This window comes from Pinus tabuliformis, chromosome 8 (genome assembly GCF_031772625.1).
Source record: "Pinus tabuliformis cultivar Carrire ecotype Pingquan chromosome 8, CPIR1, whole genome shotgun sequence".
Taxonomy (NCBI): domain Eukaryota; kingdom Viridiplantae; phylum Streptophyta; class Pinopsida; order Pinales; family Pinaceae; genus Pinus; species Pinus tabuliformis.
In genome coordinates this window covers 1867431366-1867456491 of record NC_142294.1, presented here as the reverse complement: position 1 = coordinate 1867456491, position 25126 = coordinate 1867431366, and the positions used below count along the sequence as shown (strand labels likewise).

The window sequence follows — 25126 nt, the reverse complement described above, 5'->3', positions numbered from 1 at the left end:
TTTATTATGGCATGGTAGATTTGGACATTTAAACTATGACAGTCTCCGCTTATTGAAGAAAAATGGTGTTGCTGGTTTGCCTACAATTCCTAGGAAACATAAGCAATGTGATGCTTGCATTCTAGGAAAGCATAGCAAACAGTCTTTTCATGATTCACATTCAAGAGCACATAGGAAGCTTGAACTCATTCATTCAGATTTATGTGGTCCAATGCCTGTTCCTTCTGCAAATGGAAATAAATATATCATGACATTTATTGATGATTACACCAGAATGTGTTGGGTTTATTTATTGAAGAACAAATCTGATGCTTTTCAAACATTCAAGAATTTTCATAAATGGATTGAAAATGATGCACAATCTCATATTGGGTCTATTCGCACTGATAATGGAAAAGAATATACATCAAATGAATTTGGAAACTATCTTCGCCAACATGGGATCAAACATAAAACAACTGTACCTTATAATCCCCAACAAAATGGTGTAGCAGAAAGAATGAATAGAACAATTTTGAATATGGTACGATCCATGCTTTTCTTCAAAAATGTAAAGATAATGTTTTGGGCTGATGCTGTTCTATGTGCTGCATATATAAAGAATAGATGTCCATCTAATGCTATAAGAAACAAGACTCCTTATGAATTGTGGTATGGACATGTTCCTTCGGTAAAAACATCTCAGGATCTTTGGTTCCACCTGTTATGGTTTGATACCAAAGGTACATAGAAACAAACTTGGTGCTAGAAGTCGTAAGTGTATCTTCCTGGGGTATTCAAACACCTCTAAAGCATACCGCCTCTATGATGAAGTAAATAAAAAGTTTGTTGTATCTAGAGATGTCATTTTCTTGAATCATCCAAATCTGACAATGTTGTTGAGCGGCAACTTGATCACTTGGATAGATTCGCAAAAACGAAATCATTTCAAGAATTTGATAATCAGATTCCACATCTTGAAGGGGGGATTCCTATACTAGAACAACATGTGGAATCTTCTTCTGAAGAACAATCTCCCTTGCATGAAACTCCAACAACAGATGATGCTTTAAGTGATGTAATCGATAGAATTGGGAGACTCAATCTTGATTCAGTCCCAACTCAATCAATAGAGCAGCCTGGACCATCTCAGAAAGGTCCCCCAAAGTGGCTGACAAAGACACTTGAAAGTGTTCATCCTGATGAAATTGGAAAAACAGGAACCAGAAATTCAAACCGACAAAATGGAGGTGATGTAGATGACTCTAATTCACCTGTTGATATGGATGTTACTTATGATTATGAATTAAACTTGTCTACAGATTTTGAACCAACTTCCTTCAAAGAAGCTGCTTCTCATGATGAATGGAAAGAAGCGATGAAAAAGTAGTACGATGCCCTCATAAAGAATGGCACTTGGAAGCTGGTTGATCCTCCATTTGGAACCAAACCAATTGGCTGCCAGTGGGTCTACAAGAACAAATACAAAGCTGATGGCTCACTTGACAAGCACAAAGCTAGGCTTGTGGCAAAAGGCTTTGCACAGAAGGAAGGGGTCGATTATGAGGAAACTTTTGCCCCCACAACAAAATGGGCCACCATCCGGACACTCTTTGCACTAGCTGCTCAGAACGGTTGGAAAGTTCATCAAATGGATGTAAAAACTGCATTCTTGAATGGAGATCTAAAAGAGAATGTTTTTATGTCCCAGCCTGAAGGATTTGCTGTGAAAGGACATGAACATAAGGTATGCAAACTTGTGAAGCCCTTGTATGGCCTCAAACAAGCACCATGAGCCTAGTATGAAAAACTAATTGAGCATCTTCTGAAACTCAATTTCAATCATTTTGATCTTGATGATGCAACTTTATTTGTCAAGAAAGTTGGCAAAACAATTGTGTATCTTGTGGTATATGTAGATGATCTTTTAATGACAGGGAACAATGAAAGCTACATTGCATCCTTAAAGAAGGAATTAGGGAAAAGTTTTGAAATGACTGATTTGGGCTATGTTCATTACTATCTTGGCATTGAAGTAACCCAACATCCAAAATCCATATTTCTTTCTCAAAAGAAATACATTGGAGATTTGCTAAATAGATTTGGCATGACAGAGTGCAATCCTCTTTCTACTCCAATGGAACAAAACTTAAAGCTCACATCTATTGAAGGAAAGGAATTTGAGGATGCAACAAAGTATAGACAGCTTGTAGGAAGTCTCATCTACCTCACTACTACCAGACCAGACATTTCATTTACTGTTGGAATCCTCTCCAAGTTCATGCAAAAGCCTTGTGAGGGACATTGGTCTGCTGCAAAAAGAGTTCTAAGGTACTTGAAGGGAACTCAAGACCTTGGAATCAAGTATACATAGGTGGACGACTTCAACTTGATTGGATACTCTGATTCAGACTTCGATGGAGACAAAGAAACTGGGGTATCTACTTCAGGATATGCTATGAGTCTTGGATCAGGAGCTGTCTCCTGGAGATCACACAAACAATCAGTTCCAACAGATTCCACAACTGAAGCAGAATACGTGGCAGCAGCTGAAGCAACGAAAGAAATTGTGTGGCTCAGGAAAATTCTTGAATATTTGCAGGTAAAACAAGTACAATCAACTCCACTCATGATTGATAACACCTCTGCAATAAAGTTGGCCAAGAATCCAAACTTCCATGATCGAACAAAGCATATCAATACTAAATATCATCTGATTCGACATCATGTTGAGGCCAAAACAATCCATCTCCGTCATTGTTCCACAAATGAGCAAATTGCAGACATCTTCACCAAAGCACTTGCAAAGGAAAGCTTGAACGATTCAGAATGATGCTTGGACTCACCAACATCCTTCAGATTAAGGGGGGGAATGTGAACCTAATCTTCATGATTGGAATTTGTACAATAAATAAATCAGGAATGTGAACAGTCATCGGAAGATGAACTGAACAATCACTCCTAATGTACAAAACAATAACTTACTATGGAATAAACACACCAATCGGTTTTTCTGCCTTTGGAGAGTTATGCCTGGCCTAACATATTCATTGAGGGTTATAGGTAGTCAGCCTTGAGTAGCTGCTGAAGGCCCAACTGCCATACTATCGTGATTCCAGATGGAGCATTGGTAAAAAAAATGAGGACAAAGCTGTGGTAGGATGGCTTTCGTGCTGGGGACTCATTTTAGCTTCCCTCCACGTGAACACTTGTACCAGCTTGAAGACGGTGTCATGATGGAGCCCCACACCAAGGGAGAGGCGCGTGGGAACAGGTACTTAGTGAACAACGAATTAGTATCGAAAGTTGAGCCTCAATGGGATGAGGCCGTCACAAGAGTCAACAAGTGGAGAAATTGGTAGGGGAAGCCTATTTGCGTGTCCCTGAATGGAGATTGCGGCGATTTACATATTGACATACAAATCCACAAGTTGGCTAGTGGGTTCCGTGTAGAAATGAGGAGGCCGTGAAGATTAAGTTGGAACTCAGTATGTAGATTGCATAGCTGAAGCTACAAGCACATCCTTTGACGCCACCAGAGGTCACCGAGTGTGTTACACTAAAAAATGTCACCTTGACTACTTACAGTTAGTATGGCTCCAATCAACAAGTCATGCTACCCTCTTAGGCAAGTCTCATGCCTCTGTTATCCATCTCAAACTCAAAGAAGAGAGAAAGTCTTGTAAAAATCATGTTTATCTCTGGGGTCGCAGGTTCTCTCTAGCCTTACCTGCGGGGACGCTGACCATGTTCACAAAATCTGCGTCCATGGACGCTCTGTATGTTAAAGGGACAGGTGCGTCCCTCTGTAAAAGGCAAAATGCGCGAGTTTTATCTTGAAAAAGTTACTTGTGGTTACTTCTAGAACATTCTAGAGGTCGGTTTGATGAAATGGATGCGCCTCCAGTTGGTTCATGTATCTCTATTAAGGGGGAACTTATCCCATCAATAAGGGAGCTATCCCACCCATAGAGGGGGATGATCCCATTGATAGTGGACCTGAATAACCTCTTTACAGCACTATAAATAAAGGCATTGAGCCAGAAGGAGAGGAGGTTGGAGCTATACATTTTCTTTGGGTAAATGCTGCAGGATTTAGGTCTTCCATTAGAGCCTTTGTGAGGAGAGATTGTCTTCACTTGATTCTACTTGGGAGAGGGTGAGCTTTGTCAAAGTAGAGGAAAACCCTTGATGGACCCTGGGAGGAACTTGCACAACACCAAGGCCAGGTTGTAAGAGTTTCTTTGTTTCGTTATTAATACAAACTGGTTTATTTTTCTCAATAGCTTGTGTTAATGAGTTATTTCATGTGTTCCTTGGTCTGCATGTTGAATATATGTTTTATTATATGAAATGCAAGTGCTTGGTAATTGTTTGATTGTTTGTGGTTGCAGGAATTGACTTGAAGGAGGAGCTCATCCGGATCGTCAAGAACGGACTTCAACAACAGCGTTTTGGAATAAGGTAAGCCTAAACACTTGTAGTTTTCATGTTGTAAAAGGTGTATTTAGAGAAAGATCACTCCATTTTGTCTTGTTTGTCATTAGAATGTCTTAGACTTCTAGGAAGGTCAGTCGTGTCCGCACCCTTGACAGATTCCGTGTGACAAATTGGCGACTCCGCTGGGGAATCCATTAATGAGAGAGTCTTTTCCTTTATATGAACTTTGCTTTGAGAAAATCATTTTTATTTTCTGGTTTTTGACTGTGAGAATTAGTATTTGGGTGGCTTAGCTGTAGATTTAGTTGGCTTTAGTTTTTCTTCCTTTTTCCAGAAAGACGCAGTCTCTGTGTGCTGCACAGTGCGTCCTTGGACGCGCTGTTGTCGACTGCACAGTGCGGGGCCGCACCTGTGACAACGGCTGGCCTGCGTCTTCCTGTAAAAGTTAAGAAAATTCCATTTTTGCCTTAAATTACTTTTAGATTTTGTTTTTTCTTAGTGTTTTCCGCCCAGATCCTTTAGTACCCTGTCAAGAATTCTCACCTGAACTAGTTTTGTGAGCTTTGAGTGTTTTAGTGGTTTTCAACGAAGTTTAGACCTAGGGTTTGATTTTTGGAAAGGCTTTGTAGTGACTTTGAGCTTAGAAAGTTGTCCAGCCTTAGATATCTCTGGTTAGTCAACCTTCTTAGAAGTTGAGCCTGTCGTAAAGTCTCCTTGTTTGAGCAACTTGTCATTTGAGTTGTTTTGGGTCAAATTTCGAATTGCTTGTTTTTAAAGTATTGATTTCCATTTTCAAAAAGGACAAAAAGATTAGAATTTTGTTTTGACTAGTTTTTGGTTCTGCAATAAGCTAGTCCTTGATTTGATTGTGATCAAGTAAAACACCTTAGAAATAATCATTGTTAGTTTTGGCCTCGTTAAGATTGCTTAGAGTAAATTTGCCTTTAGTTTGCTTATGAGTGCATTTTCATAGATTTTAAGAGTTGTTAAGATTGATTTTTGGTTATATTAGATTTATTTGCTTTATTAAAAGAAAAATACAAAAACATCTTCTTAAAAGTCTTGTTTCAAGTAGCTTTTTGTTTTCAAAGAAGAAAAGAGTTTTTCGTGCATGTAAAGAGAAGTTATGTTTTTATGCTTGGAAAAGAAAAACGAATTGTTTCTTTGATTGTCTTCAATTAAGAAGTTGCTTTTATAAAGATTGCATTCTCTCAACTTTTTAGTTAAGCAATTCATCGAAAAAGTAAAGTAGTGGATAAATCATTTTAGGTGCATTTTGTAGTGGTTTCGAGTCGAGTCAACACACCACTAGTTTCACTTCCATCACCTTTTGACTTAAGAAACAACCTTAAAAGTAACGCTTAAATTAAAATCAATCTAGTAATCTTTATTTTTCTAGGGCTCTGAAGCACCAACATAGCTTAGGCTAGGGTCTTGGAGTAGGTGAGTACTTAACTCTCCAAGACTACAAAACCAAACAGATAGTCTATCTTGAGTAGAACAAATCCAATTGTTTCAGTTACATTCTGGGAAAGCTCCTCTTAAAGGAGAAACACGAGCTCGTGTCCGAACCAGTGAGGGGATCATTCCTCCCTCGTTGGGAACGACGCCAGGCAGTACGTATTACAAACGGTAAACCTCGGATTAACCATTGTCGAGGAGCCAGGGGTCACTTATCGGTAAACCTTGGATTGTTGTCAAGGAGCCGGTAAGGGGATTGGAGCTTGCTACTCTGCCCTTGCGTGCTGTCGGAGTTTAGACTGTTCCCCCAGGTGTAATTGTTGTGATTGGTAACCTTAGTGGCCATAATATCTAGGATTCTACCCAAGGTGACGGTGGAGGGAAGGTCCCACTGTACCTGGAGCAGACGTCGGTTATACTCACTTGGATTTTCTGGGGGGTTCGCTTCACTTCGAGACGGTTAAAGTGGAGGAACTTGGTCCAGTCTATTCATTAAGCAGGTTGCCGGGGTAACTGTTCCACCCACTATTTCTGTACTGAATCCTGCGAGGTTGGGCCTAATCACCAACTAGCGCTTTTGGTCCGGAAGACTACTGTTTGTGTGTGGTTTGACGCTCTAGATTATTTAGGCGTGTGCTTCAAATTTGATTGGTTCTTTAGAAGACTTTAGGTGGTTTGATTTGAAATTTTTTACTTTGATTTCGTGTGTTGTAGTTAAAATCTTTAATTGTGGCGGAATTACCGAGAAGGTCCCGTCGTATTGCGGGCCAGTCTCCTGAAGTTGTATCTGTGGCCGAATTGTTGAGAAGATCCCGTGAACTTAGGGGTTCACCTCCTCGAGACGACCCAGTTATTTAGAGGGTTTAAAGGTCCTTGTAACTCCTAGTGGCAGTAAGTAGGTTCACCTGAAGAAGGAGAATCTTCTTTGGTAGTCCATCCAGATTACCAAAGATTAGAAACAGGTTACAATCCCGAAGCTGTTACAGTTTCCGAGCTTGCTGGTAGTTTTTCATCTGCCAGTGAAACAGGCGAAGAACCTGAAATTTCAGAACCTGTTACTCCAACTCCTAGTGTTCCTGATTCACCAAGAATAGAAAGAATTATCACCGAAAATCTTCCTGTTGGATTAATTGCTATAGAAGAACTTGTTCCAGAGGAAGAAATAGGCGTTTCTGATTCTGAAGATCTAATTACCCTTGATCTAAGGGAGCGTGAATCCATCTTTTACAGTCCTCCTAGAAGTGAATCTTGGTACCTTGCATTAACCAATTTTTTAGACAACTCAGTAGGTTTTTCTACACCTCGTACTCCGGTTCCACCTAGAGGAATTCATTCTCCTGTAAATATGTCTGGTCAGTCATCTGTGTTTTCACAAAGTCCTGAATCATTTTTACATGGCGGTCCTTCTGTTCCTACTGGGTATCATCACTTTCTGGTACCTTTGCGGGAGCATCTCCTCAACCTGTTGATCATGGGTTATTAGTTGGAAACAGTGGTAATGTACCATTGAGTATAGGTGAAGTTTATATGATGTCAGGTTCAACTCCCATTAACCAACCTCAAGGTGGCCAATTACCGCCTGGGGGGCAACCTTCGTTAATGCCTGGGGGGCAACCTCAAGGTACTTCATTTGTGACTGGGGGGCAACCTCAAGGGTATCAACCCCAAGGGTATCAACCCCAGCCTCAATATGTACCCCAAAGTCAACCTCAGTATCAGTATCAACCTCAAGGATGGCAACCTCAAGGATGGCAACCCCAAGGGTATCAACCCCAAGGGTATCAACCTCAAGGATACCAACCTCAAGGTCAAGGTCAACCCCAGTATTCGTATTTACCTCAAGGTTATCAACCTACGGGTCAATACCCTGGTCAAGGTTATCAACCACCTCAAGGGCAATCATATGGGACTACACCTTACAGTTATCAACCCTATCCTCAATACGGCTATGGATCTCAGTATCCTCAACCTGTTACGAGTCAATACCCTGGAATGTTAACATGGGATCCGTCACAGGGTCAACAGATGTCGCAACCAAGTATACAGTCGGTACCTCAAGCAGGACAACCTGCAGTTCCTGGTCCACCCCAGCAACCGCAACCTGTCCAGTCAAGTGTTCAGACCCCTGTAACTTCTGTAGTTACTCAGCCGCCAATTGCACCGAGTACTCCACCTCACACGGCTGCAGCAACTACCGCTTCATCTACCATGCTTACATCTGGAGTATCGGCAGCTCCGGTTTCTACTGTCCCTGTAACCGCTCCTCAGACATCTGTACCGTTGTCTGGACCCACGGTTCAAACCACAGTCCAGATGCCTGCAGGTCAACCTGGTACAAGTACGGTTGTTACTACTCAACCTCAATTTGTTCAACCTCCGTACCAGGGACAGTATCAACCTGGGCAAGCTGCCCAACAACCGGTTTACCAGTATCAACCGTATCCTGGGTACACTTATCAACCACCTCAACAACCCCAGTACGGTCCGGTTAATCTGGTTTTCCAGGAGGATATAATATCCCCAATGCGAATCCTGTTCCTAGTTATCCTGGATATCCTCCTCCTGGGGCTGGTATTGTGACTCAGAGTTTTCAGAGATCCTAACCGGCAGTTACCATTTATTGCGACTTTAGATTTACCCGACTTGACGCGCCTAACGAACGATCCAATTCAATATCTTCCGTTCTGGCCGCCAATGCCAAATAAGTTGCCCAGCGATATACCCAAGTTCGAAGGTAAGTCTGGAGAGGATCCGTCTAATCACGTGATGACTTACCACCTCTGGTGTGCATCAAATTCCATCTCAGATGATTCTATCCGCTTACGTCTTTTCCAGCGTACACTCATTGGTCTCGCAGCCAAGTGGTACATTGAGTTGCCACGGGCTTCTTTTTACAACTTTAGCCAGTTAGCTACTTCATTCTTAACTCATTTTCAGTTACCAGTCAGATACGATAATGGTACGGAATTATTAACTTCGCTAAAACAATCGACATCCACGTACATTTCTGATCACATCCATGAGTGGAGACGTCGAAGGAGATTAGTGAAAGTTTTTATCCCGGACCAAATTTTAGCTGAATGGTTTGTAAAATCATTATTACCAAGAATTACTGAAGATGTAGCTAAGGCCGGCGTAGTTACTGAGGAGCAAGTCATTGCTCAGGCACAATACCTTGACTTAGTTTACACTCAGTCGGGTACGTTACACGAGAAAATTCCGGATCTTCCAAAGTCAAACCAAATCGCTGCTGCTCCTTCGGGATCTCATGCCGCTGATGGTATGATCGGTATCGTGACTACGAAGAGTAAGAAGAAGTCTTCCAAGACCTCCAATACTCCAATTATCACTTTGCCTGATTCTCCGACAGGAGAGTCTTCTCCTCCTGAACTTACCGCCGACATTCACGCTGTAGAGTCATCTACGGCCAAATCCAAAAACGGTGGAAAGAAGAAAGGAAAGAAGAAGGCTAAAGCAGACAAGGCTCCAAAGGAGAAAACGGAAAAGTCGGAAACCAATGACGAAAAGCGCAAACCTCGTTATCCTTGTCTCATTTGTGAAGAAGATCATTTTACGAGAGACTGCCCTCATCGGGCCGAGGTAGTGAAAATAGTTAAAGGTTCTCCGACTCCTGCTGTGTTAAAGAATCCATTCCCGAGCAGGAAAATAAGATGATAGGTTCTTCTTCGAATGCCAGTGAAGAACCCATTTTGATGATGTCTCATGTCAGGATTGCGACTCGATCGCAAGATTATGGTAGTAAGGCTCCTGTTGATGGTAAAGAAGCAGAATCTTCTAACTCTAACCCATCAACCTCAGCTCCTGGTTCCGATCCACTACAGATCGAAAAACCTAACCCAGACTTAGTGATTAAGCCGCCCGCCAAGGGTGTACTTCGAAGGTCTGCTTTCAATCCACATGCGAGAGCAGCCCAGAATTACAACATTGTTGAAGACTTAGCTGTTTCACCTTCAGCAATGTCGGCACTCGAAGTGCTGCAATCATGTCCAGCGCAACGAAAATTGCTTTTGTCGGCTATTGGAGCTGTCGATGTTCAGGACCCGAACCTAATGATCTTTGATCTAGAAAGTAGTACACCGCGTCTCCCCCATCAAATGGCTTTCCAAATTCCAGTGATAGTCAAAAACAGGCCTATTCATCGGACTGTGATTGATGAGGGAGCTTCTACGTGTATTATGTCGATTCAATGTTGGAGATCGCTTGGTTCTCCTTCGTTGAACCAATCCCCCACCATCCTTAAGGCCTTTGATGGCCGTGGGTTCCGTCCGTTTGGTATTCTACAAGAATTGCCTATAGGGGTCGAAGGTAAAACCGTTAGTCTGGATGTGGAAGTGGTTGATGCCCCTCTAGACTACAACCTTCTTTTGGGTCGAAGTTGGTCATATGCTATGACAGCGTGTCGTTTCATCGGTCTTCAGAGTCATTAAGTTTCCACATAACGGTAAGATCGTGACTATTGATCAGCTGACATACTTTTCATCCGACCCAACCTCTTTAGAAACTATCCAGCATGTTGGTAAAACGACAATCCCTTATAGGGACATTGGTGTAGGTTTAGTTAAGGATTCCGGTTTACTGGGAACTTTTCCTCTCCCTCCACTCAATGCAGACCCTTCGTTCGCAACAATTCATATGATCACGTCAGAAAACATTATTTATGATGATCCTTGGTATGTTCCCTCTGACTCTGAGCTAGACTCACTCGGTGATGTTATGCCGTTGAGTCCGTATGAGATTGCTTATGAAGCTCTTATGTCTTTTACCGACTTTCATTCAACCGACCAAATGAATGTGGTCAGTGAAGAGTCACTTTTCACCTCACCCTTAGAACGGATAACGTTTCCCGAAGAAGTGTCATCTGACGAACAACTTCGCGAAATCCTAAGTGTAGATGATCTACCATGGGAAGATCTCCATCACAGATCTTCGTTTTTACCTAAGGATGATGCATTTGAAAATGATTTTTCATCTATCTTTACCGCTGAATATGTCAAAGACGCTCAGGATCCAACGAAACATTCTGATTCAGAGCTGAATTTAGGGAATATTTCTCGTACTATTCCCATTGATATTTCAGTGAAGCCCGGAATCAAGGAGAACATTCATATAGGTGCCGCATGTACTGACGAAGAAATTGAAACTTACAAGGCCCTATTCCAAGAATTCCGCGACGTGTTTGCCTGGTCCTACGAAGGAAATGCCAGGAATCGATCCTGCCATTGTTGTTCATGAAATCAAAACCTACCCGGATGCTAAACCCATTCGGCAACGGTTGCGTCAGATTCACCCTCGAAAAGCAGCTGCAATCAAAGCCGAAGTCGAAAAGCTGTTGAAAGCAGGTTTCATTTATCCGATCCCGTTAACGGATTGGGTATCGAATATTGTTCCCGTCAATAAAAAACAAGGAACAATAAGAATCTGTATCGATTATAGGATATGATCGAGCTTGTCCAAAAGACAACTATCCTACGCCTTATATCGATCAAAATTGATTGATGATTGTGCCGGAAGTGAGATGTTTTCCTTCATGGATGGTTTCTCAGGGTATAATCAAATCAATATTCTACCTGCCGATCAACCAAAAACGGCATTCATTTGTCCATGGGGGACATTTGCTTATTGCAAATTACCTTTTGGCCTTAAGAATGCCGGTGCTACTTTTCAACGGGCCATGTCTTATGCATTTCATGACATCAAGCACATTGTGCAACCCTATCTCGATGATTTGCCTGCTCATTCTTTACACCGAGCTGATCACCTTGTCCATTTACGAGCAATCTTTATGAGGTGTAGGCATTATCGAATTCGGTTGAATCCCCACAAGTGTGTTTTCTGTATAGAAACAGGTCGATTGCTGGGATTTGTTGTTTCCAAAACCGGCATTCGCGTCGATCCCTCGAAAGTCGAGGCTATCATCCAATTGCCTCCTCCTTCGAGTTTGCGCCAACTCCAAAGTTTGCAAGGGAAAGAAACTTTTTACGCCGATTCATCCCTAACTACGCCGAGGTCACTAAAGGTTTTACACGGTTGTTGAAACAGAACGTACAATTCTTTTGGGACGAGATTGCTCAACAATCTTTTGATGCACTGAAACACGCGTTGACCCATGCACCGTTATTGCATCCTCCCAACTACAACCAGGACTACTTCTTATACCTCGCAGCTTCGCATTCCACCATTGGAATGGTGTTAGTTCAAGAAGATGAATTCAAGGCAGAGCATGTGATATATTACCTTAGCAGAACCTTAAATCCAACTGAGTTAAAATATTCGCATGTGGAGAAATTGGCCCTGGCAGCCGTTCAAGCTGTCCAGCGTTTTCGTCACTACATTCTTCTCCGCAAAACTACTGTTATTTCGGATTGCAACCCTATGATTTATATCTTGACAAAACAACTGCTAGGGGGCAAGTACTCTAAATGGATCGTCATCCTGCAAGAGTTCGACTTGGAGTTTGAGAAGTCCAAGTCTAAGAAATCTTTAGTCTTCGCGGAATTGATGTGTGATTTCCCGAGTGCTGACACAGAGACTGTGGCAGAGGAGTCCATTGCGGACGAATCTTTGTTTCTTATTAGCACTGTAGATCCGTGGTATGGGGATATAATCATCTATCTCCAAACCCAAACCTTTCGGCCTGAACTTCCAAGGAAAACCGTCGAAAAATTCGGTTTCAATCCCAGCAATACAGAATTATTGGAGATACACTTTATCGCTGGGGGCAGACTTAGTTTTTCGACGTTGTTTAACTCACGATGAGGCTGAGAGAGTTTTGAATGATTGTCACTCTGGAGCATGTGGCGGTCATATGTCTGGGTATGCCACAGCTCAGAAGGTGTTGCGCGCTGGCTATTTCTGGCCGTCTATGTTTAAAGATTGTATCCTTGCCGTCAGAAAATGCCACAACTGTCAAGTGTTTGATCGCAAGATGCGCGCTCCACCTGCTCCTCTCCACCCTATAATTGCCGCTGGTCCATTCGCCAAATGGGGCATTGACTTTATTACTTGTAACCCTCACTCGGCCGGGGGGCATGCGTATATCATCCTTGCGGTTGATTATTTTACTAAGTGGGCCGAGGCGATGCCTACATTCGACGCAAGCGGCAAGACAGCTGCACTTTTCGTATTCAATCATATCATAACTAGGTTTGGTGTCCCACAAGCAATCATTACGGACCATGGAAGCCATTTTCGAAATGTCATGATGACTGAACTTACAAGCCAGCTTGGTTTGCGCCACGATAGCTCTACACCTTATTATCCGCAAGCCAACGGTTTGGTTGAGTCAATCAACAAAGTTCTAGTCGTCATGATTCGACGGATCATTGGTATCCATCGAACGAATTGGCATAACATGTTATTTTCGGCGCTATGGGCATATCGAACTTCAGTGAAAAATTCAACAGGTTTCACCCCTTTTCAGCTAGTTTATGGCTTAGAAGCTGTGTTACCTATTGAGTGCGAAATCCCATCACTTCAAATGGCTGTCGAATTACTTCCAGCTACTTCCGAAGAGGAGAAACGGTTGTTATACTTAGCTAAATTAGATGAGACTCGACGTGACGCTACTTTAGCTATCGAGACTCACGCGAAACGAATGAAAGCTCAGTACGATAAAAATGTAACCCCTCGAAGTTTTTCGGAAGGAGACCTAGTACTATTATATGATCAAGCAAACGATAAGCTAGGTGCTGGAAAATTCGTTCCCATGTGGCATGGGCCCTACATTGTAAAGCGAAAGCTAGCAAAAGGGGCTTATGAGTTAGTTGATTTTGATGGGGACTCTTTGGGCAAACCCAGAAATGGACTTTACCTAAAGAGGTATTATGCTTAAAATGATGGATGGAGAAATTTTTAGATAGGTTAGATTTCCTTTCTAGCTAGCAAGTGTGTTAGTTTAGTCAGTGTGCTTAGCTTAGCAAGTGTGGTTTTTCGTCATTATTTTGGCTCATCTTGGTTTTACTCTTGATATTGTAGATGTCGACGCCTCTCCAAACATACATTGGATTTGCTGATGGTGCTTGTCGTAGTACACGGAATATCTCTTCCGCAGCTTGGGTTATCTATTCGCCCTCTGACGAGTTAGTTTCTATGCATGGGGTAAGCCTCGGTCAAACAACGAATAACATTGCAGAATACAGTGCAGTGGTTGAATTATTATCCGAATCTATTTCATTTGGAATTCGACGTTTGATAGTGAGGTTAGATTCTGAACTTGTTGTATTACAGCTTAATAGAGTTTATGCCATTAGAAATCCTGTGTTATTAAGGTTGTTTTTGAGAGTGCGTCTCTTGGAACGTGAATTTGATTACATTGAATATCAACATATTCCAAGGTCTTTGAATACATTAGCAGATGCAATTGCTTCTCAAGTGTTGGACAGACATTTATAATAATCATGCAAGTAAATTTAAAGACATTTCATCATACATGTTAAACAAGATAAGCCGATAATAGTGATATATAGATATAGATAGAAGTGTGTCCAAAAAATATATACATCGTCTTCGATCATAGGTTTAACACACCTTATGATCGGCAAAATGATAGTGCAAAAAGTCAAAAATGTCACATGTGACTACAAAAGTGACTAGTCAATCACTGGTGGTGCTCTCTGTACGACACCACTGCGCGGGCTATCTTGCGCAGAAATCTCCTAAACGGTCCAGGGACTGCAACCACGAAGCGCTGAAGCCTCATTGGAATGTCATCCATAGTAGTCTCAGGTATATCTGCCGTGAGACGCTCTAGATCATGCTCCAAATCGGCTAGTACTTCTGCTGTCGCATCCTGTAAGGCCGGTGCCGGTGCAGCTGGATGGATGTCGTCTGTCGTAAGGCCGGAGATTGGCTGGACGCTGTGGTCCAACATCTGCATTTTTTAAAATTTTACTGTTACTTTGAGACGATATATATGAAAAATAAAAAATACATAATTAGAAAACTTGTGAAAATGAAAGTACCTCTGTCATCCCATTGTTCTCCCTGTGGAAGAACCATGTCCGGATCACCTCTGAAATCCATTCCGGCATATGGAAAGTCTTGTATCACAAAAAGCTGGCCCTCTAGCCAGTCGAAGTAACTGTCTGAGAATCGAACCACTGCAGCACCCTCGTCAGGATGCCGGGCCATCACCGCAACCCATCGAACAAGCTTTGGCTCCCGAGGACCCAAGTCATCAACAGTGAGTTGCTGAGGGATCAGCATAGGAACTCTCTCCAAGGCAAAGCTCACGACTAGAGGCCCATATCCAAAAGTCTTTAGTCGTCCGTTCTTTGCCTTGGTTAGTTGGCTCTTCATATGAGCCGACACAGCTTCGCACCAGTTGAAGATGGTGCCTTGGTAACAGTCAACTGCCATCCGCATTTGGGATCCGGAAGCAATGTGCAAGGCGGCCGCGCCACAAATCCTAGTGACCGTAAATGCAATAACTCTAAGTTCCGCCAGAGCGATGTGCTTTATCTCCACGCCCTTTTATGGCGAGTCCCTGGTCTGCACCACTCCTCGCGGAGATCATCAAGGGATTGGCCACCCGGCCTGGTCCCCGCAAGGTTGAGTTGCTCACCTCTGTTTGGCAAGCCAGTGAGAAAGTATACATCCGAGGGCTCTATCTCGAGCTGGTGCCCTCCAATGTAAAAGCATTGATCTTGAACGTTCCATCGCTCAACTAGCCATTCCAAAAATCTTACCTGGCCCCTCATGCCCGGTATGGTCCAATATTTGTACAATCCACATGTTCTTAAGGCATCCAGAGAGGGTTGGTGGTTAATCGCAGCTTCATCGTCTTCTCTACGTGCTCTCTCTCTCTCCAGTCTAACATGTTTTGGCCCTGCACATCAAAAGAGTCAATTAGAAATTAATTTGAGAAATTTTGGTGGTTTTTTGAGAGAGTTAGGGTTTGGAAATGCGCCCTTTGCGGAAGACGCACCCCGGCTTTTTAGCACAGGGCGTCCGGACGCAGCTCGCCTGAAGGCGGACTGCGTCCCCCGACCTTTTTCCCGTGTGAGAAAAAGTCGGGGGACGCGGCTCACCCGAAGGGCACCTGCGTCCGCCGAGGGGCGCATTTTGAACCCAAAACCCCCCCAAAAAATGAAACAGAGACCAAAAACAAAAAAACTAAACGGATAAAAATGAAGAGTGGGATGTGTAAAATACCTCGGTGAAGCGGCGTTCGATTCCGACGGTCAGATTTTCCGCAGCAACCACGGGAAGTTTCTTGTCAAAAGCTCCTTTTTCAACCTCAACAGTGAAACGGTAAAAATGACATGGTAAAAGGTCTTTTTATAGGTTTTTTGGATGAATTAGTTCATTTTTTACCATGAAAAGATGTTTTCAAATGTATTTTTGCCTATTTTAAACAGGTATGAGTAATGTGTCGCTTTTGTGCAGGACGAAGGGATTTCAAGGGAAATTGTAATTTTTCACAAACAAAATTTCAGAGTCATCTTTTAAGCCCTTTTCTGACTCCTAAAACATGAAAAGATCGCCGAGTGTTTCTTTTTCACTCGTTAAAACGGAATTAAAAGACGGTCCCCTTTTAGCTCTTTTCTGACCGTAAAATCAGGAAAAGATTGCCGGGTTTTTGTCGTTTCAAACTCGATAAGGAAATAAAACGACGTGTCTTTGATCGCTTTTTACTTTTCAGGTCAACGATACTATTATGAAAGTACTCCTTGGTCGCAAGATCAAGCGGTTCCCCCAGGTATTATTTTATACTTTTTCGGGCTTGAGGGACACAAATATACGAAAAAGTTCAACGTGGAGTTTCCTTAAGTTTTTCAGACTCTCTAAAATTGAAAAACGCCGAGTTTCTCCTATACTGGGCTCGTTAAACTTTTACAGTAAAGGACCTGTTCAATTACAAACAGGAACGAACCACTCCTTCCTAGGGTTCGCATTTAAACTAGGTTGGACTCGTCCGAAGGATGAGCTTATAATCAAGCATATGTTATCCTCCTCAAGCTTGTTAAAAATAAAGAGGTACTTGCCAGAAATGGTGGGGGAAAAAAGAGAAGAATGAACCTATTTGTCACCTTTTGCCTCAGAAGAAACTTTATTACCGCTCTTGAACACGACACTTTTCATTCACCTGGGTTGGGAAATCTTTTACCTCACAGTTGACTAAATCACTTTGAAAATCTTTAACTCAGGGATCAACTTTGAGTTATTCGTCACCAAACCATCTGTTGTGTCGTTATGTGTTCAAGAGGTCTGCAAGCAAAACTTTCATCTGCAAAATACTTGTCATCCATTGACCATCCCTGAGTCAGTCCTTACAGCAACATTTCTTCAACTTGAACAATGATTTCGTGTTGCAGGCTTGCCTGCAACGGGTCGCTTTCTATCGACATCGACACATTATCTAGAAAGATGACTTAGGAATCGACAGTACCTTGAAGTCTGCATGCATCAATGGCAGGTTTCTCGCCTTTGACGTCAGTTTACATCATTGACTTTCGATCAGAGGATTCCGTGAAGTGTTCGACATCAAAACATCTATTCACATTTCACGGGTTGTGCTTGGTACTTTGAGAACCATTGACATTACTGGTGGTTTCTCTCACGCTTGTTAACAGTTTACATCATTGACTGGTAATCAAGTGGTTTCTACCATGTTCGACATCGAATCATTTAATCACATGGCTAGAATCGTACCAATTCGGGAAGTAGAAGTGAAGACCCTGGATCTAGTTTCTACCATCCAGGCTGCGAGGAGTTTTGTATTCATTATCTATGTAGACTAATCATAAACAGATGGCTGCGTCCATACTGTGTCTACAAAAGTCTATAAAAATGATGTACTGCAAGATCATTCCTGTATCAGAATAGTTAGTCCATTAGTTAAAGTTTTGAATCTGAGTATGGGAATGCCTACCTCAGTGATGATATAATCTTATCCATGTATTTTGTGTTGAAAATTGCAGGTTCCAACCAGGCCATCCACAAGGCAATCCTTGAAATGATAAAGCGCTTCACCCTTCCTAGAATTACAAAACCCTATTCTATTCCAGGCTTCGCACTTTAGGGGGCAATCTGTTACACTAAAAAATGTCACCTTGACTACTTACAGTTAGTATGGCTCCAATCAACAAGTCATGCTACCCTCTTAGGCAAGTCTCATGCCTCTGTTATCCATCTCAAACTCAAAGAAGAGAGAAAGTCTTGTAAAAATCATGTTTATCTCTGGGGTCGCAGGTTCTCTCTAGCCTTACCTGCGGGGACGCTGACCATGTTCACAAAATCCGCGTCCATAGACGCTCTGTATGTTAAAGGACAGGTGCGTCCCTCTGTAAAAGGCAAAATGCGCGAGTTTTATCTTGAAAAAGTTACTTGTGGTTACTTCTAGAACATTCTAGAGGTCGGTTTGATGAAATGGATGCGCCTCCAGTTGGTTCATGTATCTCTATTAAGGGGGAACTTATCCCATCAATAAGGGAGCTATCCCACCCATAGAGGGGGATGATCCCATTGATAGTGGACCTGAATAACCTCTTTACAGCACTATAAATGAAGGCATTGAGCCAGAAGGAGAGGAGGTTGGAGCTATACATTTTCTTTGGGTAAATGCTGCAGGATTTAGGTCTTCCATTAGAGCCTTTGTGAGGAGAGATTGTCTTCACTTGATTCTACTTGGGAGAGGGTGAGCTTTGTCAAAGTAGAGGAAAACCCTTGATGGACCCTGGGAGGAATTTGCACAACACCAAGGCCAGGTTGTAAGAGTTTCTTTGTTTCGTTATTATACAAACTGGTTTATTTTTCTCAATAGCTTGTGTTAATGAGTTATTTCATGTGTTCCTTGGTCTGCATGTTGAATATATGTTTTATTATATGAAATGCAAGTGCTTGGTAATTGTTTGATTGTTTGTGGTTGCAGGAATTGACTTGAAGGAGGAGCTCATCCGGATCGTCAACGGACTTCAACAACAGCGTTTTGGAATAAGGTAAGCCTAAACACTTGTAGTTTTCATGTTGTTAAAAGGTGTATTTAGAGAAAGATCACTCCATTTTGTCTTGTTTGTCATTAGAATGTCTTAGACTTCTAGGAAGGTCAGTCGTGTCCGCACCCTTGACAGATTCCGTGTGACAGAGTGGCGCAAAATGCTCATCAGTTATGTTCGAGAAGAAATCACACGTTCTTTGAACGAATGCACTGACTTGTTGACTCAGTCGCTCACTTCACTCTAGGAAGTTCCTACCCTACAACGACTTGGAAACCACGGCAAGAGAGCTCCTGCAAGCCTATGCTAATATCAGAGGGACCACGGAGATGGTTATGGTTGTGCAGTGCTTGGCCAGGATGAAGGAGGCCCAAGCTATGAAAATCCCAATTGATGCTGCCCGCCAGAAAGGAGGAGTGATTAAAGAGTGCCTCCAGCCATGGATTAATGAGGCACTTGTGGTTTCCACCACCATTGAGCGCAAGGTGGCATACATGCAGGAGGAATATGCACCTATAGAAGAAGCCACGGTAGAGGGCGATGTATCAGAGACAGGCATTGAACGAGTACAAGAGACGGAAGATGGGTTTGTTGCAAGTACCAGCGAAACACAGAAATTGCTGACCGACCTCCATGAGAAGATTGTCACACCAGGCGAGTGACTCGGGATGAGTCACAATGATTGTGCTGGGGGGCTGTTGGCTAGCAGAGGGCCCGTGTAACAGTTTTTGGGCTTAAAGCCTGCAATTTTTGGAAAGGTATGGTAAGGACTACGAAAAATGCGTGGAGCGTGAATTGTAAATGACTCAAGTCACAGGGTTGTCCACCCAAAAATAATGTAAAATAATAGGGAGTAAGCCGGCTTGCCCATGGCCTGCGGACCATGGGAATGTATAAATAGAGCGAGGCTTTATGGATAGAAGTCGGTCTTTGGTATGTACTTTTGGACTCTCGAATGTAATGGATTGTTGAGGAACGATGTCTTGAAGTGTTTGTAAGTCCAAGTCAAGAGGGGTGGTAGATAGATAGAGCCTCTGCAGTTGTGTGCGTAGAGGCCTAGTAGAGTTTATAGTTGTGTGCGTGGACCCCTGCAACTAAGTGCGCAGGGTGGATCTGGGTTTATTGCCGAAGAAAGTAAATAAAGGTAAGTTGATTCTGAAATTCTGTATTAAATTTGAATTATTGCAGATCTAGCTAATTTGTGGGTGGTATAACTGTTTGATCTAAGCGCAAATACCTATGTTATGAGTTTATGTGAATCTATACCTTTTCTGGGTGCGTGAACCAGTTATTTCTGTTAAATGTTTACTTAAATACCATAAAATGAAGATCTAATCTACAAAGAATGCATTAATAAGTATTAAGGCTTTTCCTGGGTCTGGATCTACGCGGAGCAGAGTGGTGAGAAGCCATGAAACGGTGCACGAACCATCCACACCACATCAAGACATCCCAAGGGTGCGGGAACTTGGTGCCAGCGCCCTCTCCTGCTACATTGGGTGAGACTTCAGTCCGCACTCCGCAGGCTATTGCCGAGAGGGCCGATAGCTGTGGGACTTGTTTGCCTAAATAGCTCTTCCGAACCTGGGTCAGACCCATATAAGCCAACATTTATCTAGGCGTAAGAAACCTCTCAAAGCCCCTTCCTATCTACATTGCATTAATAAAATAATCTAGAAGAAATACAATGCTCTCTCAAGCCTGAACAACCTCCGAAATAGTATAGTCCATCTCACTTCCTGACCGACTAACTCTGGCCAAATCTAAGCTAATTTTCCTACCGAGCAAGATCCAATTTCCTTGCTTTGTTCCTTCGGGAATTAGGTGCCTATTAACATTGGGAATTGTACAATTCCTTTAGGCCGTTATCTAAATTCATGCACCACACGTATACTTCAGAATATTCTACAATTGATAGTACACTACTCTTGAACTCCATCTCAACTCGGTAACTCATATTACTTGCATGCATGAATCAATATAGGCCGATTGATCATTTAGTAGATTTATCACTGAGTTTTGACTCACTAGACACCCCAATACTAGACCCTCCAAGAGTTCTTTATCAATTAGAACTAGTTTAACTCACAATAACTCAAATTAATTGAAATAGATTGCTAGAAATTAGCAACCAATCATACTGAGCTGAAATCAAGTTCCTCCAACTTGAACTAACTAAGTTAGGTGAGCAACGATTTCCATGTCACCTCAGTTAAATATGTCCAAGTATTTTACTGAAATTGAAATCCAAATTTTAATCTAGTTTAACTAAGTCAAAATTAGATTTTATTGTTGCATTTTCGCGACATAACGATTCATGAATTACTAGTTTCACGAGATCACTTGGCTAATTGTGATTACGAGTGTTCAATTTATTAACATACTCTTAATTTGATGACTCATTTCCTTACTTAACACTAGAGACTGTTTCACATACGAAGAGGGTGAATTATATACTGTGTGCTAAATGTAGACATTGTTAGATACGTGGATATCTACATCTAAAAGCCGTGCGATTAGTCTATGGATATGTTCACCTGCACATTTTTTTGACCTATTATTGAGTAAACATTGTCTATAGTATTTTGGTTAAATATGGCCCTCAGTGCCATTTAAAATGGAAATCCTTAGAAAGCTCTTGATGAGCTAAACGTGATGATTCATTTTGTCTCGAGTTTTGATGAGCTCGAGAAAAGGGGGCTTTTGCAACCCCGTCTTCATAATAGAACTTGGGGATTAGTTAATTTTAAAAGTAATAGCTCCCATATCTCATAGAATTGAAGATATAGCTAAAAGATATGTTGGATAAAAAATCAAAATGTTACTAGCTAAATATTCTCCGAAACATAAACAAATAGTTAATTAAATCGATTAAATATAAAAGAAATTTAATAATTAAAGAAATTATTCATTTTTATTTTATATAAAAGTAATTAATTTTTATTTATTTTAAATAGTTATCGTTTGATACTCTTAGTTTTGTTTAAGAATATATTGGGCAAGTATATATAAGGAAGGATTTCAACAGACTATGTTATTAGAAATCAGGATAAAGAAGCTGGTTGTAACACATAAAAACATGTACCAAATGATCTGATAACAACTGTGTTAAGATTGGCCTTTTAAATATGCAAAAAGAAAATATACCGCATCAAAAAATGGAGTAAGTAAAGTAAGAAATAATTAAAACTAATAATGAGTTCTTACAAATGGAAAAAATAAAAAATTACATGTCATGTCTAGGGGATATATTTCAATACGGTGGAATTCTCTTCGTCACGTTCCAAAAATTCCCTGGTTATCAATCCGTCAATTCTTTTCTTTATGGATTTAATTTCTGGCTTGAATATCTCCTGAAGTTGCTCAACACATTCGCTTATTAGTTGCTGCTGAGATAGGACTTTTCTGGCTTTCATGATGCACACAATGACATGGTCTATAACGTCGCCCCTTTCTTGGTTGACAACTTCAGTAACTTTTTCCTTCTCCACATTCACCGGTTGTGGAAGTGGAATCTTAATCTTTGTCAATTTGCGTGTAAAGTTGGGATTCAATTCAAAATGATCCCCTGACGATATGGATTTGTTCACTGCATTCTTCAGAAGAATATTATACTTTCCGCATGCAAGGGAATGCAAGAGTGTGGTAACGTCTTCCTCTTCCAAATTTAATTGAGATTGGATTTCTTGATAACTCAACCATCCAACATCATTGAATAGCAATAACACAACTGCCTGACATGTTGAACTTGTTATTTCTATTGTCTTAATATCAAATCTGGAAATGATGTCGCATGTCCCCAAAGAGTATATCCATGTAAGTTGGTGGTGCTTATGGATTCCATGCTAAAAGTCGTTGAACAACTCAACGCATCTGGCCATTTTGGAAGGTATATTAAGTTTAGAATGCTTGTATTTCAGCCAGACTAAGCTATTCAACACTTTAACACCCAAAGTTACTGTAAGCTTGGTGCTTGAATTTGCGGTAAAACTAGCTTGAATTTCCTTTGAAGCAGCGAAATCATTTAGCATGCCCTGCATCTTTAATGTCAACTGAGTACCACACTCCTTCTTCAACTCGGACAGTATGTTCTGTTCATGATCAATATCCATGCTCTTGTCGAACAATAATCTCTTGGCCAGTTTCTTGTTGCAAGATTCTGCAAATAAATCTTTGTCCGTAACGTAATGAACAAGTTCTCCGATTTTTTGGGAAATGCTCTCAATATGATGGTCCATCAGTTTAGGTTTCCTCAGTACACTATCACAAAATTCTACCGACAACTCTACACAAGTGCTTCCTCCCACTCTTTTATCAAATATTACGAAAAATGCTTCCCTGAAAGCCACAAGAATAGCCTGGTGATTTTGAAATTCATGCCCTACATAACCCATATACTTGCCATGGATTTCTATAATCTTGGGCACAAATTCATGCTTGTCATTCCCAGCATCCTCTGCCCATTTAATCAATGTTATTGCTTCGGTAGTTACATGTTCTTTTAAAATTCCTGCCACTGGTTCCAGAGCCTGGGGCCTCTTACCAAAAAACCTATACATCCTGGAGAGGTCGTCTTTCTTGTCATCCCTAAGCAACACAGGGTAACAGGAATACTGCTTTTCCAAAAGTTGAGCTTCATAGCGGGAGAGGAGTTCATTTTCTACTGTCTCCATTAAGTTGTGCTCGCTGCTGGAGTGCAAATAAGGGGCAACTTTCTGCTTCTCATGTTTCAGACACTCTTCAACTTTTAGCATATACTGGGGCAAGAATTCCTGTATAATCCATAAAGCGGCCTTTCGAGCATAGTAAGTTGCAGTATCTTCAAACATGTTGGGGATTTTTCTGGTAAAATCCCCATAAAAACAAATAAACTGAACACACACAGAGACAATGCTTTGTTTTCTTCTCTCCACATGATCTTTTGCACAGGGAAGCTTTTATAAAAAATTGTCTGAAAACAGAGTATTACATACCCAGAAAAAGATTTCTATTCATTAAACATAAATGCCTGATACCTATTCATCCTCTTTGCTGAGAGGGATTCACCAAAAACAACATTCATCCAACAAAAAAAAATTACTCTGTCTCCTCTTGAGAATTTACACTGCTGGTGTGTAAAAACTCATTTACATTTACTGTTGTGAACAGATTTTACATAAGCTGCTGTAAAAAAATTTACATATGCAACTCCAAAATCTCATACTCCCCGCACTGCTGTGCATATATCCTCTTTTCAAAAATCAACGCTCCCCCTATTCTTTAGCTGCTGCTAGCTTCTATTTCATCCCATGTGCAAATATACAACAACAAAAATACAGAGCACGTTTTTTACTTGGCTCGTAATATGAAAAACTTAAAACAAAACATTATGTACTGCCGTGGGTTTTACGACATGTTCACAATATATATGGTCAACGCTTTAAAAAAAAAACACATATAATATGTATGCCTTACAAAAGATATAACACGTAAAATGCATATGCCCATACCTCCAGTGTAATTAAAACTTAATGTTCTACCAAAAACTTACGAACCACAATAGCTATGCATTGAATTATTTTACGGTGGTCAACAAAACTTGAATTTTACTCCACGCATAATTTTTAATGCAGGCTCGTATGCTACTTTGGTTGATGGATGGCGGAGAACGATATGCAGATCGGACGGCGGTGGAGGATTTAGGGAGCCATTTTTATGCTGAACTTTAGGCTCCGAAATGTCAATTCTCCTGACGTATATAGAGGACCACGTGGCTGAGGATAATTGAATCGGGCTCGATTATACGGAAACTGCTTGCTGATCGAAGGCGGTCCAAAATTGATAGGTGGTTTTGCTAAGCGGTTTTGGGTGCATTAACTGTTGCTTCACGGGTCCACTGATGTGCGGTTGAAATTACATTTTCAACACTCCCCTTTAATTTCAACTGCTGGGCATTCGGTCATACCCAAACACTTCCTCAAAAATTCAAAGCTTTTCTGATCCAATGGCTTTGTCAAAATGTCTGCTACCTGTTCTTGAGTCCTGCAATATTCTAGGACAATTTCTCCATTGTTCAGCAATTCTCTGATGTAGTGAAACCTTGTATCAATGTGTTTTGTTCTCTTATGAAACACTGAATTCTTTGACAATGCAATAGCTGAGCTATTGTCACAAAAAATCACTGTTGCTTTTGCCTGCTCTTGGCCTAAGCTCCTCAACATTCTTCTCATCCAAACTGCTTGACATGCTGCTGCGGTAGCTGCCACATATTCAGCCTCTGCTGTAGACAATGCTACAATGGACTACTTCTT

The 25126-nt window shown here is 41.4% G+C and overlaps 1 pseudogene; it reads right to left on the bottom strand.

Annotated features, from left to right (window-relative positions):
• Nucleotides 1-22075: 22075 nt before the first annotated feature.
• Nucleotides 22076-23665, bottom strand: LOC149243779 (cullin-1 pseudogene; annotated as a pseudogene).
• Between the last annotated feature and the right edge of the window lie 1461 nt (nt 23666-25126).